This window comes from Harpia harpyja, chromosome 19 (assembly GCF_026419915.1).
Source record: "Harpia harpyja isolate bHarHar1 chromosome 19, bHarHar1 primary haplotype, whole genome shotgun sequence".
NCBI classification, from domain to species: Eukaryota; Metazoa; Chordata; class Aves; order Accipitriformes; family Accipitridae; genus Harpia; species Harpia harpyja.
In genome coordinates, this window is record NC_068958.1 from 21,202,025 (window position 1) to 21,219,483 (window position 17,459).

The following is a 17,459-nucleotide window of genomic DNA, read 5'->3' on the forward strand; positions in this document are numbered from 1 at the left end:
CATGTGGGCTATGGAGCACTTCTGAAAGTCAAACGGGGATGTTTCTGTCTGCTTTTTGAGAGAGAGGCAGTGTAAAGGGGCAGGGGGATGTGTATATTGCAGAAAAACTGGAATACCGAAATGCAGACCAGACACCTGACTGTTTTAAGATGGATACTGTGGTGCTGCCAGTGTTTCTGGGGTGCTCCTATCAGATGCTGAGGACAAAAGCAAGAATCCAGTGACTTTCACTGAGATGCCGACTGCTTTATTGTTGGCCATATTTCTGTAAAATGTCTACCCTTTGGCAGACGGTTAAACTGATTGTCAGCGCGACTGCTTTGTTTCCAGAAAACTTCTTTGCACGGCCTACCTTGAAAGATAACTGGTCAAATTCAGCATCACATTCTTTCTATTTAACGGCTTCAGGCAGGGCCCTTGCTGACTTTCCTTTTTTGTGTAGCTGTAATGCAAGTACAACATAAATAATGCATGGAGGTCTTCTCAGCTGACGGAGGATGGGCTCGAGTTGTTAAATTTGAAAATGGACTTTGTTTACAGGGGTTGAGACCTGGGGACTGGCTTTGTCTTGCTTGAGCTAGAGCTCTGTGGTAGTGCTGGCTACCGTAATAACAAAGCTCCAATATCATCTTCGGTGTCTCACTGGGGGTTACTGCAGGCCGCAGTGTTTCTCGAGTTGTGCTGCCTTGGCCGTGGCTAGGGATCTGATTTAAACTAAGTCAGTCAATCCAATCATCTCTTCTCCCAGCTAATGATTAAATGGAAAATATCCCAAGCTCTCAAATGGTATTAATTCATAATGAATTATTTGCCTAGCTGTGATCTAATTGTCTTCCTCTTCTTGGGTCTGGTATATAAAATCGATGCTGCTGCTGGCAAAGTGCCACTGCAAAGGCTTTCTGCAGTGCACAAGCGTCAAAGATGGTCAAATATCTTTAATAATAACAGCAAGAAATGAGGTCTCCTTCTTCATACCTGTGTCCCTGCCAGCTGTCCGAGACCCTGCGAGGAGGCTACTCACATGAGATCCCTGTGTGTAGGTCTTAGCATGGTTGTATCCCTCCTGTGAAGGAGGGCACTGAGAGTCTCATGGGTGAGGTGCTGGGCGCAGCCCATGCGTGGTGAGCAGGGAAGGTGTTGAGATCGGATGTGAATGGTAACGTGTCAATATTGTGTGTCAGGGACTGAGTGGGAATAGAAATGAAAAGCTGTAAATGCAGACCAAGGCAGCTGTTGGTGTTGCCTGTGATCATAAGGAAAGGAAGAATGGACGTGGACAGGAGGCGAAGGGACCTTTGCTGGTGCTTGGTTCAGGATGATGGGAAACGGTAAATAGGTGGCTTTTAAAGTAGTTTAACTTTCCACTGAAATGATTTTTACTTCCAATGCTCTGTTTCAGGCCTAGTTGGGTGACCTACTGTCCTTGGGAGAAGGCTTGCTGGGTGAATTATTCATAGGTACCAAGTACCTTGCCAGGCTTGAATCTTCTACCCGTTCCTGTCGTCTGTTTAACCCCATGTAGCAGAAACGTGGTAGTTATGGGGGTCCTCTAACAAAATACTGTCTGGATAAACATCAGTGTTTTGAGAAATGGAGCCTACCTGGGCGGAGCGATGGCTTGTACAGGTTACTCAGAGCTTCAGAGTGCATTGGCTCCATCTTGTTCTTGGTGTGCTCTGATAAGGAGGAGCCCACAAATAAAAGGTTTGCACTTGAGATTGTTTAAGAAATCTGGGGAAATTAAACAGCCAGATTCCCAGGACACTTCTGTGGTTCTGAGGTTATTTGTGAGCCTTTGAGAGGAGTTGCTGAATTTCTTCCTTCTCTGTACAGAAGCAGCATGTGTGTGTTGACTTTTATGGGGTTTTAATTTAGTTGTCTGTGCAGCATCAGACTCTTGAATCTCATCAGCACCTAACCTTATTTGTAGCTAAACCTGAATGGTAAGGCAGAGGTCCTTCATTTGTACGGTTACAGGACTTCAGGGAGATGTGAAATCCCCTGGTTTCTGCACAGTTGCAAAGCTCTGCTTGTTTAAGTGAAATAAGAATGCAGCTGAATTGTGAGGATTTAAATCCATTACAGTTGTTTACATTGAATGTCTCTGAGTCATGTATAGAAAATCAGTTTTTACCTGAATTTGAATAAAAACAAAACCTGGGAGGAGACTTTTAAAAATCCAAGAAAGAAACCTAAACTCTGGTACTTCCCCTTTGAATCTTTATTGTTCCTTGGGTTTAGTTTGCCTTTACCAAAATACTCCCTTGTATCTTAAAACTGAGTAGGCAGCTGAAACCAAGGCTCGTATTCAGTTACAGTTTTTGAAAAGCTCTAGCAAATCTTGTCAGAGAGGTCTAGCTTGTCTCCCTGCCCTGTGGGTAACTCCTTTCAAAAATCATATTCTTATGTTGTTGGATGACTTCTGCTCTGTCTTTTTTTTTTTTTTTTTTTTCTTCTGCTGAAGCAGGTCGTACCTTCATTCTTTTACCTTTGCTGTCCAGGATAATTGTTGCATAATTTTAGAGATCCAGTTGTTGTTATGCTAAATAATCCCCCTCCCCTTTTTTTTTTCTTTTTTTTTCAATCCAGATCTGAAAGAAACTGTGTTGTGTTTTCATGGATTAAAATAGAGGAGGATTTAGACCTCAGCCCTGCTTATAGGGATCACCATTCCTAGTTAATGAGATAGGAGGAGAAGGATTAACAACTGAACAAATAGAGATGGGTTTGTGTGGCTAAACCAGGTAGAAGTTCCCAAGGATGCTATGCAGGGACAAGTCTTTGCCTTGCCTCTTTAGCTTCTCTCAGTTCAGAGCCCTTTCGATCTCATCCCATCCTCTTGCTGCTGGTGATAACCAGGTCCTATTATTCTCTCTGTAGGAATGCACTTTGGAGAGAACAGCCCAAGGGCACAGGAGAGCAAAGCATCCTGCCCTGGCTGCAGGCAGAGCTGGACAAAAGACAAGGTACAGGTCTTGGGAACAGGGAATGGAGACTCCTTCAAAAAGCAGCATCTAGAAATCCTTTGCTAGCATCACTCTGCCTCTGCTACTCAAGCCTAAACTGAGGGCTGCTGGCTTCTGAGGCTGCCAGAGAAGCATCAGCACTGGAAAGAGGCTGCTTTGTACAGTCAAGGTTCAAACTAGCATGGTACTGAGCACCTTCCAGTCCCAGTGACTCCAGTGGAATCTGAGAGGGTTTGACAACTTCATATGTGAAGGCCTGTGCAGTCTGGGGTGGACCCATCTCCTGCCAGGCCCTGCTCCAATGGGCGCTGCTGTTCCTTGTCACAGGCAACAAATAATCTCAAGTTGAGAGTATGACGTAGGTATAGCTGATAAATACCTAGCATGGGCTGTCCTAGATGCTGCTTTCCCACCTTTGGAAGCAAACATTGATCCTTACAGATGGCTAGTTAAAGGGAGCATAACCCAGAGGGTTGGTGCAAGGTGAACCTGGAGGTTCATTTGAATTCCTGGCAGGTTTTCTACTCCTTTCTGCCTCCTTGACAGTAGATTTTGCTATCTTCCAGCATAGGGACTGATGGGTTCCTACGGACTTTCTAAGTCACAGCAAGCATGATACTGTCTCACTGTCAGCCTGCATACTATATGCCTCTCGAAATGCCCTGGCACACATGGGCAGGGCTGGCAACTGCAGTCTGAGCTGTGAGGTGGATAGGACTCTCCCTGAATCTGCAGAAATTGTAGTGAAATCCCCTTTCTGCTATGAAATGTTTACTTTTCCTAGTTATCCCATTAACCTCAAGAAGCTCCAAGTTAAAAGAAAATGCAGTGCCTCTAAAATTGAGGAGAACATCTAAGGCACTGACCTGTTGCTCATGTTTTTCATTTGTATTAAGTAGTCACTCCTTGAGGAGGAAAAGTGGCTTCTGTGTTCTAGGGGTTACTCAGAGATCAGTGCTCTTGAACAAGCATTCAGGCTCTCTGTTTAATTTGTTTGGTGTCCTGCATATGTTGGGTGCAAAAGTAGCACGTATGCTTCTGGCTTTTTAAAGATTTTTCATTCCACGTAAGACTCGGGGACATGTGTTAGTGATGGACTTGGCAGTGTTAGGTTTACGGTTGGGCTTGATGGTCTCAAAGGTCTTTTCCAACCTAAATGATTCTACGACTTTATGTATATTTACACTGAGGATGCAAACAAAACCACAGATGATGGCGTGAGCCTGAGAGAGCATCCCATCCCCAAATTTCAACAAGGGAAGATGCTTAAAGGATGGTTTACCTGGGGTTAGCCAGGAAGAATGAAAATCGCCACGGAACAGGGAATTAAAAGGAAATGAGTGTCCGTGGGTGGGAGAAAGACCCGACCTGAGCCTCCTCCGTCGCGTCGCGTCGCGTCGCGTCCCGTCCCGTCCCGTCCCGTCCCGCGGGGCGCCCCGGCCGCTCTCCAGGGTGCTGAATCGCCGCGGCGGCGCCGGACCCCCGCCCCGGGGGAGGGATGGAGGGAGGGGGCTCTGCGGGCCCTCCGCCTTAGTCCCTGCCCTGTTGATCTCCCTGTTGCTCCTTCTGTCCTCGGTAAGGAGAAGGGGGAAGAAGCATAGGTTGAAATAAGAGGATGCAAGGGGGGGGGGGGAATCCACACCCCGCCTCCAGCGTGGCTGTCAAGCAGTAACATAGGTTACCCAGAGAGGCTGGGTGGTCTCCACCCTTGTTGGATGGCTGTTTTAAAGACCTATCTGGATAAAACCCTGAACAACCTGGTCTGACCTCATAGCTGATCCTGCTTTCGGCTGACGGCTGAACTAGCTAACCTGCTGTGGTCCCTTCCAAACAGAATTGGTTTGTGATTCCATTACCTTAAGGGTTTTCACAGGCAGGAAGCAAAACAATCTACTTGCTCTCTGCATCACTTTTGAGAACCTTTTCTCATGTACAAAGATTGACTGTCCATCCTCATATCACTGTGAAGCAGCTTTTATTGGATATTCACAGCAGCTTTTATTGGATATTCACACAGCCTGGGGGCTAGGAGGGAGGGAAAGAAATTACAGCACTCCATTCTCACCCAACAAAGTGAAAAGGTGAAGACCAGCCCTGACTCTTGACTTGTTCCTGGAAGCTTTACACATAGTCTGCTCAGTTAATGAGGAGCTGCCCGTGCTCTGGTGTGTGAGTGGTGGTAAATGTCACTCTTCCTCAAGCAATTTAGATGATTAGTACTTGGAGCCAGCCTGCATCTTGTTCCACAGGCTCTTAACAGGTCCACAGTAGGGTATGGTACCACCAGCCACCTCACGTTTAATTACACAGCCCTGTTTGTGATAGCTGTGAGAGTTACTAATATGCCTAACAGCACAGCATGGCTCTGCAGTTGATAAAGACACATCTGTATGCTGAGCTGTACCCTGATTGAGTTAAGAGCATAGAAAAAGCTCTCTTTCTTGCTGTCACTTAAATGGTGTCAGGATTCGTGAAATCTTGCTTTCAGATTCCTACCGGACCCAGCAACAAAGCCTGCTTGTTGCAAGCTCATTGGTTTCTGTTTGAATCCCTGTGACGTGTTCACAGATGTGTGCAGACAAGTGGGAGGGAGGGGGGAATGAGAGAACTGAGGCTTTGTAGCCATGCACATGTGACAGCATGCATGGGACCCCTGAAGCTCCTCTCAGGCCAGCCCTCCTTTCATGATACATCTGGCATGTCCCAGACCATGTTTTGGCACTGTCATTTTGAGCAGTCTGCCTGTAGTTGAATTGCAAGTCTTGCAAGCACGTCTGGGGACTTAAATCTTGGCTTATTTTTACTTCTCCCATTGCAAATTCAAAAGAGAGTAGCTAGGTAGGATTTGATGCCCTCTGCAGTGAAGCTATGTATATGAGTGTGCCCTGAGAACAACCTCTTGAAAACCATATCAAATCAACTTACTTAATAAATTGATAATCCTATTTCCTTCTTCCACTATATCTAGTAAATTTGGATTCTAATGTAAAATATCTTAAGACTGAACTTTCTGTGAAAACTAAGTGCTCCTTCCCTTATGCTCAGAGAAGCTGAAGTTAGGGTTAATTCATACATTCATTAGTTTATACAAAATACATGGGCTGCACTTAGTAGAAGACAAATATGTGTACAATAGAGGTGTCCTTCAAAATATTATGTTACATATCACAGCCTGACATCTCTTATTGACAGCTCTGGTATCCAGATGCCAAGGCCCACAGGGTTTTATTTTCCAGCAATATCAGCAGCTGAGTCCACGGCTATGTATTTTTGGTTGACCTCGTCTGAATTCTCCTGGCCATGGTGACAGCTGTGAGGCTAATCTGGCTTGAGCCCAGTGTAGCGGGCTTCTCTCTAATGTTATATTTCATGGACTCTGGTTTCCTTGTCTGCCTTGCTACTCTAACCTTCCTCTCCAAATAGACCAACCTTTCTAGAGAGCCTTGGTTTTGGAATGGAGGTGGGACTGATTCCTGTGAGTGCCAGGAGATGAACTGGGGAGCCTGTGATTTCTAAGTGTTCCTGGCTGGCTTTTTACCCAGGAGATCACTGTGTTTGCTCAGCTGTAATGCTCCTTCTTTCCCCCCTAACTTGCCTTGCAAGACAAACAAAGGTGAATGATGTTTATGTCCATAAAATGGCCCGGGTTCATGACGCATGCTCTGTATGTTTAAAAGACAACTTTATCACCATTAAGAGAGGAGTTAGAGACTTGTATAAGAATAAATACGTCTCTGATTGCAGAGCTTGGATCAAGTGCTGCAGAAACAGGTTAGTTAAATTCAGTGGGGTGACTGGAATTGTCGCTTCTGGGGAGGGATGGCACCTTCCTGGAACTGCATAAATGGGAAATTAATGCAGCGAGTCTCAGCACTCTCATTGGCATCCAGTTGTTCCCAAGCACCTCTTATCTTGGGAATTCACTTGTTGCTCTAGATGTTTCCTCAAGAGCAGATTTATAATGGCAGTTATATAATACACAATAGCATGGTCCTTTTGTGGAAATCAAACTCACCGTAACTCTGTGAAGTAGGGCTGGGGTGATGGGGAAGGACAGGAATTCTTGGTTGAAGGGACTAGTCAAAGCAGGAGAGCCCAAGAATGAATTTTAAATAAGTGTATTGCCTCTTAGACTGAGCAAACATATAATTAACAATAAGATAACAGGGTGGCTCTATAAGGCAGCTAATTGCATTTTCAAATGTCAGCTTGTCAGCTCTTATTTAGTCTTCATTCAATCTGGGCTTTGCTAGAGCAGTGTCTGGTTTTAAATGGCATTTCCCTCTCCTGGCACCATGGAAGGATCATTTCCTTCCTCGTCCTCAGAAATCTCTGCTAGCCCAGCTCCTGATTTGCTTCACCTTAGATGTGGTCTCACTTGCTAGAACATGATATTAGTCCATTGGGTTACATTTTAAAAGATTAAATATAAAAAAGTCTTTGCAGGAGTAGAAAAAATAACACCACAAACAATAGGAGACTGTCCTGCAGCTTGCAAGGGCTTGCAGTACATCAGCTGCCTGAGAAAGTCTTGCAGGCACTTTCTTCTTGCTGCAAGCGATAAGATATTATCACAATGTGTCATGTCTGTGCAACTGCCCTGGGCTCCACACCCTAGTTGGCTAGCTGGATCTGGGTGCGATCGATGGAGATGGCTCTATAGGAACAGCTGTTATGTGTGCTTTATGAGGTAGGCTTCTGTTTGCTGATGTCAAGGTGGGAGCTGGCAAACGTGTGGACAACCAGAGATTCCTTGGATGGGAAGAAAATTGTGTCATATTTGTGACTTGCTGACTCTGCTGCTGGTAGATGGGTGAAAAGTTCTGTGCTCCACTGCTAGTCCTCCGATTAACAGCATGTGCTTTTAAAACTACATTAATTTAAGGTAAATGATGATGAAGTATTTTGAGCTGCTTTGTTGGAGCACTGTCATATACCAGGATTGAACCAGCCAGGCAGGAACCCTTTGGAGAAAACCCCCTCCAGCAGAATGAGTGGATAAGAAGGAAAGGAGAAACTCTGAAGTTCCCCATAAGTTTTTGGTCTGTGAGTGCAGGATATCACCCCAGACGTGAGGGTACGTGAGCAGCCAAAACTCAGCTTCTGTGGAGAAGGCTGATGTGTGACTGCAGGCAGGAGTTAGGAAAGGAGCACGGGGACATTGCAGCTCCACGATCCCTCCAGGGAGGGTGAGGAACCACCTTCCCAGCCCCTCGACAGCCTCCCCATGCCAGGGAGCTAGCTTCGCCGTGTTTCTAGTTTCCATCAGTGGAAGCGCTGTAAGAAACTGCGCAGCAGGTTGCTGTCATGGGAGGGTGTTTAACCTGCACTGACCAGCATGGCTGTATCATGGGCAGAGATTAGCATCACCCTCCCGTTCGAAGCAGACAGCACATACACGGTGTCGGCTCCGGCCATGCGTCAGAGCAGCATATAGTGAGCAGCAGCGTGTCACTTCCATTCAGCGTAGCCAGGGATGGTGGCCTCGCAGCTGACCAGCGAGTAACGCCAGCGCCGGCCCCCCCTGCGCCTGCCTTAGTCTGTGATAAGTAGGGAAATGGCACTAATGAACTTTTCAGTGTCTAATCCCTGACATGCTTAGGCAGGGGTGGTATGACTTGACTTAAGGATGGCTTTGGACTGCCTGTGGTGGCAGAGAGCATCCGCGGAGCTAATGCTACCTACTTAAGGCTTGGAGGATGGAAAGTGCTTTGCATTAATGTGTGTAGTCACACCGGGGGTGGCTTGTCGGGGACGAGGGCTGCCCTCCCTGCCCCGCAGCTGGCTGTGGGCGTACGAGAGCCGGGCTCCAGACACAGCCTGGCCGAGGGACGAGGTGGATCAACCAACAGGCAGGCGAGCAGCAAAACTTTCAGTTCCTCTTAATCCCTCAAAAATCAGACCTCCTCTGTGCACTGCTCCCCGCTTTACTACAGTGACAAACAGCACGGCTGTGGAGCAGCACGACACAGGAGGGAAAGGGGTTGGTTATAAAGCACAAGTCCCAGCTCCACGCTCAGACCTCCAAGAGAGACTCGAGCTGGCCTCTGGTGTTCTGGAAACCCTCGTAGCTGCTGGGCCTCAGCACGGAGGCCAGGGTCACTGGGTATTTGTGCCCCTTCCCAACCTCCCAGTCATCCCCAGCAGCGATGCCCTGTGAGACCCATCCTCTCCAGCTCGGTGTTGGGGAGGATTTTGCCTCGTGACTCCTATTGATGGAGCAGTCCTGTGCAGAGTGATGGGGCTGCAGGGTGAGAGTGCTGAGCCAACCGCAGGTGCCTGGTTTAACCTTCTTGTGGTCGCAGTCTTGAAGATAAAAACAACTGAAGAGAGAATTTTTCAAAGTTTTTACTTTGCTTTCTCCGCATTTCAAGGCCCAGTTCCATCCTCTGTTTGTTACTGCGAGATTGTTCCCTAAAATGCAGCTAAAAAGTTATTGAAAATATTCTGTAGGACAAAACCAGAAGTCCTTATTCTAATTCCAGCTCTGCTACCAGGAGGCTGTGACCCTGCCTCAGTTTCCCCATAGGTAGATAAGGAAGACTGTCCATGTTGCGGGGACTGGTAAGTGTTTTCTCCTCATGTCAAGAAAACTTGAGGCCCTGGGTGAGCACCAAATATTTATTCTGTGGGCTGTTGAATGCATTAAATCACTGCCTTTGCCTCGTTCAAGTCAACATATGTCAATCAATTTGCAATAAATCCTGATTCTCAATCAGAAGGAGCTCTTGCTAAATAAAATAGTGCAGGCAAACAGCAGGGATGCGGTACGTGCACAGCCATGGAAGTTACATGCCAGAAAGCAAAAAAAAACGCTTCTCTACAATGGAAATGCAGTCTCTGCCTGACGCTGCCTATTGTCCAGTAAAAAGGGGTTTGTTGAGCTGCGCTGGCGATGCTCCTCATATTGATTCTGAACAGATGCTGAGATGTGGGAAGGCAGATGGAGCCCCGCAGTGCAATTACCTCCCGCAATGGGGTGGGCAGCGTTGGCCACACGCCACGTGGGGTTGGTGCGAGTGTTTGGGTTCAGCCCGGGCTGCGGCAAGCCTTTCCCCACGCGCCTGTGGTGGGAGAGGCTGCGGAGGGGGACGTGCCTTAGAGAAAACACAGTCCTGGTCTCGGGCAAGTGAATCTGACACCTGACTCAAATCCTAATTGTCCCGGTGCCGAGGGACCCCGCGCCGCTCAGAGCGATGTGTGCCACCAGCTTTCTATTTCTGAATCACAATCTGTGACAAATCCATAGCTGCCTTCAGCACTGGGCTCTAGAGGGCAAAAGAAAGGCTTTTGGAGTTGGGTTGCCATCAGCGTGTGCTCGTGGCTAATTATAGTCCCGTGCTGGCAACTGTGGCTCCCGTGGAGGGAGGGAGGGAACAGCAGGGACCACCGTTGCTGGATGGAGCAGCGTGGACCTGAAGTCTCCTGGTATGATAGCGTGGGCTTCGTCCTGCTGCTCTGACCACATCCTTGGCATCTCTGTGCACATCTGGGCTGTGGCCAGTGCTCAAATCCCATTCTTGGGTGCCTTTTGGGTGTAAAGGACCCAGAGGGTCCTGCCCCGCAGCCAGGCATCTGGATGGGAGCTGGGGGGTGTATGTGGGATGTGGTCAGAGGTTTTGTGACGAGTTTCTAAGCTAGAGAAGATGGTTGAAATGAGAATACAGCTACAGCTGGGATCCTGGCAGCAGAGCAGCAATGTTTCACGAGCAAGTTAAAGATGCAGTAAACTGTTAATTGGGACTTCTGGAGCATTTTTAGAATACAGCCTGAAGTGTTAATCAGGCAGATAAAAGGCATCTTTCCTCCTGGGGAGGAGCTGAGGCAGGAGAGGTGATTTGCCTTTAGACATGGATGTGAATTCCTGTTCACACTATATTCCTACCCCTTCCTCCTACTTTGTTCTCACTCTGAATTATGGCAGTCTGTAAGCTTGCAAGAGGAAGAGAAGCGATCCTGCATGATAGCAAAACGTCCTGCTGTCTTTATGGGCAAACAGCTTGTCTGAAGTCCTGCCTCCCTTCATAAACAGGGGCAGCAAACAGGACACCAATACTTGGATATTGCACCAAGTACAAATACTAGAAGAAACCAACTGCTTTTCCTTTGCAGTTTCCTTCGGGACAAAGGCAGAAGAGAAATATGGTTAGTTTATTTTGGCCAGAAACTTTGCAGAATTGTCAAACTCATTCTGTGTGAGTGTGCAGGAGGTTTGCAGGGCTAATCAAGCAGAAGGCAGTGCTATGTTCACTCTTGCATGCTGCCATTTCAAGGAACAAGAAGTGCATCTTCTTTAATAAACAGCTTTATACTAACTTAGAGTTGTTTCCTAGCTGTTGCCCTGGGCGTGTTTAGTCCCTGATAAAGCACCAAGCCTGAGCTGGAAGAGGAGCTCAGGATTTTCCCTGCCATCACTGCTGACTTGTGGGCCTCCACCCCATGAAAAAACTCATCCCCTCCCCAGCAGCTAATTATCCCTGAAACATGACCAGTTCTAAAAGCCTCTTCAGGCTTCTCTGGGGGGAAAGAAGAACTAGTGGACTTTTCTTGCTCGGTGTAAGCCTGTAAGCAATCAATGGGATTTCAAGGGTCCTGAAAAGAGAACGTGGCTCATCTTCCCTGGGGAGCCTTTATTCATCCTCATTATTCCCTATCTCCCAGGCCTGCAGCTTGTGCTGTCCCCAACTTAAAGCAATAGAGATATTGGACTGAGTTAATCCCCAGTGACTTCATTCATCTTCAAGCAGGGATGAATTTTTGCTGGCAACCACCCCTGCTCCTGACCACCTGCCACTGCTTTCTGTGGTGTAACTGAGGCCATCACCTCCTGCCAGGCTTTGCTTCTCTTTCTCCGCACCTCTGTAATGCACTGTCTGGGCTGTCCATCACTAAGCAGACAGCATCCACTATGATGCGAAATTTTTCAGACTGCAGTGCTGGCAGTGTCCTGCTGCTGTCTGGAGTCGTGCGGAGAGCAGATCTCTCAGGCTGCTTTTGTACTGCGAGGATGATGGTGCTAATGCGTGCTATGCGTCAGTTTGTCTCATGGGAGTACGCTGTGTTGTAAAGGTCAGGATCAAGGGTTATCAGCAAAGGTTTGGCAGGGCTCGCTCTCTGGGGTCCTGGGGGCATCACTAGGGGATGCCACAGAGATACTGCAGCCCCATAGAGAGGTGCAGATAGAGCCAAACCCGCTCTGCTCCTGCGCTGGGAAATGAAGAAGCTGTGGCCTCACCAGGCTGGGCACAATGGCAAGACCAGACCTAGCAATTCAGGGCACCTGGCAAGATTTCGTGGCTCTGGGCACTATTAAGTCTGATGTCCTTGCAGGAGGACCAGTTCTGCAATGGAAAGCCCTTAAGGCAGTGTGAAATGCAGAGGGTCTGGGGCGAGCGGCACGGCTGGCAGTGGGAACGTGCCGTTGTAGCCAGCCTTTTGCAGCAACTGCTGTTGCCTTCCCTCCAGACGTGGCCGATCTGCCCCATCCTCTACCTCTGCAGCGACAGAGTGGGCCGAGCCACCCGGGCGGCTGCTCAGCACGGTGGGAGTGATGCTGGTTTCCACAGCCATCTGCTCTGGTCACTGGTTTTCAAGCGTAGCCCTGCATCACGTTTAGTCTCTTTGGTATCGTGGTAGTTCACCTGAGGATCTTCATTAAGCAATCTTTGCAGATTAAAAGTAATTCAGTTTTTAAACTCGGATCTTACTTATATCTCTTTAATGTTTATTCTTCAAGAGGCTGAATCATGTTTTAATTTCACCAGATAGCGGGAAGGCATTGCCTGAATGCAAGGAAAAACAGAGAGAAGTAACTAATCGATTGGTAGGAATGTGGCTTATGGTTTCAAATCCCAAGGCTTGGTCCTGCTCTCGTTGTCCCATTGCATTGGACCCCTTATCCTTCTCCCTTCCAGCCCCACTCTAATTTTCTAGTGGTTTGAAATCTGTTTGTGCTTGCTGGCTTGCCTGTTGGGCATTGCCCAATCTCAATAATCCGGATCAGCAAGCCTGACTCTGTAATTATCTCGGCAGCTACTCTGGGTTAATGAGAAATACAGACAGCAGAGTCGAGCCGAAATCAGTTTGTGGTGGTGACGATGCCCTTTCATGGGGGAGAAAGGATTTGGAGGGGTTATGGAGATTGAGGTGCATTGCACTTGTGATTAAATTAGCTGTCACAAATAACCTTCTGATCAGTTATTTGAGGCTTAAAGTTATTAGAACAGTAATTGCTACTAAAGGGTAAGTTTTGCAGCACTAGGGGGGGAGAACTGTGTGCTCTTGTTGGTGGAGATAAGAACATACCCCTTGGCATACAACATCCAGTGAGCATTAATACCAAATGCTTGGGAGACAGGAGCCGGAAAACAAGGGAGATGTTGCTGTGTTAGCTCCGAAATATCAGGTCCTGGGTACATCTGAGCTGGGAGGAAGGTGCGTCCTTGGAGGGCACCTTGGGAAGCAAGAGAATTGAAGTACTTGCTCAAAAAGGTGTTATCTGAACTGGCTCTGGGGCTTAGACCTCTCGGCACCAAAGTACCTCCTCCGCTGGAGGACAGCCAAGATCACAGAGACTTCTCTACTCGCACCCGTTTAATCAGGAAAATGGAAATAGTGTTTTAATAAGATGGTAATGAAGTTGTGGATCAGATTGGTCGATTCCTCATTTGAAGCTACAAAGGGGAGCTTTGTTTTTTCCTTGGGTTTATCACTTCTGTTCTTGCCTGATTAGTCATAATCTTCTGCTGTCCTTCACTGGGAAACTCCCTATTTTATTCTCTGCAAAAGTCTATCCTTAAGTTTGTGTACGATCCTCCAGGGAAATCAGGCCACCTATATTTCATTTAGTGACTTCAAACAATTAACCTAACAAAGATTCCTGTCTCTCTCCCCGCCTTCCCCCATCTGTTTCCTAATTACCAGAGGAACTGGGATAAATATGCGGACTGTGCCCATTTTTTAATTAAATCGCCTCTCTTCAATGTTTTGTGGTTGGCTCTTTAAAAGCTGTGTCTCACCACTGGGAAAATACTAAAACACAGGATGTACCACGAGGGCGAATGAGCCTGAAAAGGGTCTGAGATTCAGATTTGGGGGATTTTTTCACATCAGAGCTGGAATGCAGAATCACTTCAGCCCTTCTCATGGATCAGAAAGTGTCGAGTCATCTGGAGGGGAAGGCTGAGTGACCTGGGACCCGGGTGGAGGTCTCACCCCGCTGCTCAGCCCGGAGCAGCTCTGGGATAAGCTGTCTTTGGCCCAGGAAAGCATTTTTGGGAGGGGAGCAATCTCCTGTTTCTCTGTTCAAGACGGAAAAATCCCTGTGTCCCTCCGTCCTTGTACAGGCTGGCCTGCCTGCCCCATCCCGCTTCCTTCGGCAGGTGCCACAGCCCGTGCCGTGCCAGCGAGCTCCCCGATCCTGCAAGCGCAGTGCTGTTAAAGGCCCCGTGTGATGATGGGGGGGGCAGTGCATCCATACTGGTGTTACTGGGAGGAGGAGAAGTGCCCTGCAATGAGGACTCGGGATCTGTATGGGAACTAATGCCCGCTTGGTGCAGGCTTTGCTGCAGCCTTTGCTGCAGCCTTTGGCTCTCGTTGCAAAGCTGCAAACGACCGTGCACTCTCCGGCTCCAGGACCCCACTGGCATCTTCGCTCCCTTCTCCCCCCCGCTCTCTGCCCTCCTCCTGCCCACCCTCTGCCCTTTTCCTCACCCTCTATTTTACCCTGCCTTGCCCCCCCCTGTGCTCTGAGTCATCTTGTCTGCACCATGGGGGACACGATGAGGAAAACCTGTTCACGTCTGCCTGCTCAGCCCACGCTGCTACCGGCGTGTGGGAACGAGCTGAGACGCGTCTGCCTGGGAGTCACCCCGCTTCTCAGCTGTGCCCGGGTACCTCTGCACCCCAGCAGCCAGCCTCATGGGGAGAGCGTTTCTTTCCTGGCAGCTCCAGTCTGGTTGGCAGAAAGGCATTTAACTTAGAGCTGCAGTTAATTATATGCGGGGTAGGACAGTTCAGACTCTGCTGAAACCTGCTGGGAGGTAATTATCCCCTCCTTGGCTCTGAATGCCTTTGGTGTGCTGCGATGCTCCAGGAGTTAAACCCGCAGCTGATGCTGCTGGGTGCTGCATCTCGGGCGTGAGCCTCGCAAGGCTCGGGGAAGGTCCCACCAGCGGTGCCGGCAATGCAGTAAGTGATTCAGCAGAACGGTTGGAGCCAAGCGGGTTTGGGAGGAGGCAGCTGCTTTGCTCTGTTTGCTTGCGCTTCGTCGCGTTTGAGCCCTGCTCGTGTGTTGGTTAGACCGTTGTGGTGGTAGAGGACGGATGCGTCGCAGTCCGGTGGGTGTTTGGAGGGTGGGGGGAAGGCCACGCGCCTCCCAGCGCACAGCAGCTCGAGGCAGGACACCTTGTACTGGGCACAGAGTCTCAAGGACGGTTCATGTTTGGGAGCAGGCAGGGTTTAAGAGACCTTTGGAGCCCGGTTCTGCAGCACACGTCGTGCTTTCTGCACTGCAAGATCAGCACCTGGGAGCTCAAAGGGAATTTTCGTTGTTTTCTACCCCCACCTGGTAGAAGAGCAGGAAAGCCCATGCTGTCCGAAGGGTGTCCCCTCAAACCATGGGCCAGCCTCCTCCTCGGCTTCTCTTCCTTGAACTGGAGGGGTTCACACTTCTCAGGCTTCATCTTATACCTTGCAATAATAAATAACATTGTCAGCAGAGGCTCTGAAGTCTATGTTTGGGGCCCATTAGGACTGTGGCTACAGGGTAAAAGAGCGGGGGGGGGCTTTAATTAATTCACTTTCTTGCACTTCAGTTTGGTACCAGCAGAGTTGGTACCTCAGCAATCTGAGAGTCGCTCAAAGGAGCGTGGTAGAAGACAAGGTTCCCTGCAACTCCTCACCTTTATTGCCTCAGTTTCCATAGCTGTAAAATGGACACGCTGCTGCTGGAGAGGGGGAAAATTGTGCTGAAATACTTAGAAATCCTTGGCTTAGAACTTTCGATCCACGGGCTGGCTCCGGTGTCGGTGAGATCTCCGCCCTGCCTCCTCAGCAGCTTTGCCGCATGATGTGCGGGTCTGTCTCACCGCCGCGGACGCCGCTGCCAGCGGAGCTGGAACAAAAGGAAGCTGCATCTGGGAACAAAACCCTGTCGTACCGGTGGCACTGGTGCCCAGGACACGGGGACAGGCCCTGGCTGGCACTCGAACTCGCTCCCTGCTGGCTCGGGGACCGGCGGGGGACAGAGTGGGTAGTGTCCTGCACCACAGCTCCTGCATTATTCATGAAGGAAAATCCAGCAAGAGCAGGGAGGGAAGGGAGAAGAAAGTCGGAGTTATTAATAACAGCTATTGTGCCTTCTCCCCTTCACCGGCCCGCAGGGACGGGTGGGCTGGAGAAAACGCAGCCCTGTGTCAGTGGGACGGGGGAGGACGGGGAAAGGGTCTTGGGCAGCAGCCCAGTGATTTTTTGGCTCGTCCCCAGGCAGGTCGGCTCTGTGCCGGGGCTGGGGGATGCCAGCAGAGCTGCAGGGTTCACAGTTCTGCGAGGGGCTTAGTGCATCCTCCCTGGCACATGGAGACACTTTGTGTTTGGGAAGGAGGACATGGAGAACTTTAACCTGAGCTCTGGAGGGGAAAAACTGTGTCTTAAATGGGAAAGGCAAAGGTAGGCGGCTCTCTGCCTTTGGAAAGTAACTTGTGAGGAGGTGGTGGTGATTTTCTGTAAAAGCCTTGGGTGTTGGGACATTTGCAGTAGTATAGGCAGGAATGTCTGCTACTGTGTCCTGCTCGAGGGCTGACCGGCGTGTCCCGAGGGCCTCCCAAGGGCATGAGTCACCTTGGGGGTGAGACCTGCCGGTGGCTCCGTCCTTGTGCGTCTGTCCTACTGAGAACGGCCGCCTGCACCCGAACCCCCCTTTGCTCTTCAATTGCCTCATTTTGCCATGGCTGGGTGCTGCCTGGGGCAAGTTAATTGGGTTTTGATTTCTGTTATCGCAGTGTGTCTTTTGACTTTCTTGCTTTCCGTTCTTTTCCAAGGCGGGCAGGGACGACGTGTGCATCTAACCCCTTGATTCCTGTTCTCGGGGCTGCTTGTCACCGAGATGGAGCTGAATAACGCTGCTGCTGTGCCTGGATGGAAACAGCTCGTTCCTCTGGGGGGGGGTGGGGTGGTGTAAATACCAGCATTCATCAGAAACATATGTACCTTTTGGTTTAATTAGGCTGCTTCTCTTTTAATCCAGAGAGCTTTAGGGCAAGATGTAGAAGTGCTATCCTGACTTCTTGGGTTACTAATAAGCTTTTTCTTGCAAAAGGAGTTGGTGGCTCTGCAGTAATCTGGGTGTAAGCTGATTGTAGCCTCCTGCTCCCTTGCACTGTGCTGTGGGTTGGTTTGGATCCAAGCTGGTGTGGGAAGGAGGTTACTCCAGAACACCTCTAGATGCCCCCCCAGGGCAGATATCAAGCAGTGGGAGCAGACCAGGTACCACAG

The 17,459-nt window shown here is 49.1% G+C and overlaps 1 protein-coding gene across 27 annotated transcripts in view; it reads left to right on the plus strand.

The window, feature by feature from the left end:
- Positions 1-17,459, plus strand: part of NFASC (neurofascin) — a 97,297-nt gene that overhangs the window by 1,238 nt on the left and 78,600 nt on the right. The window contains exon 1 of one of the 27 annotated variants that reach the window (XM_052814523.1): positions 15,047-15,155. The exons of 25 other annotated variants lie outside the window; for them this stretch is intronic. The gene's annotated coding sequence lies outside the window, so the exon portion shown is untranslated. Of the gene's footprint in view, positions 1-15,046; positions 15,156-16,612; positions 16,635-17,459 lie in introns of those variants that run through there. One more of the 27 variants, XM_052814524.1, reaches the window with a different exon arrangement.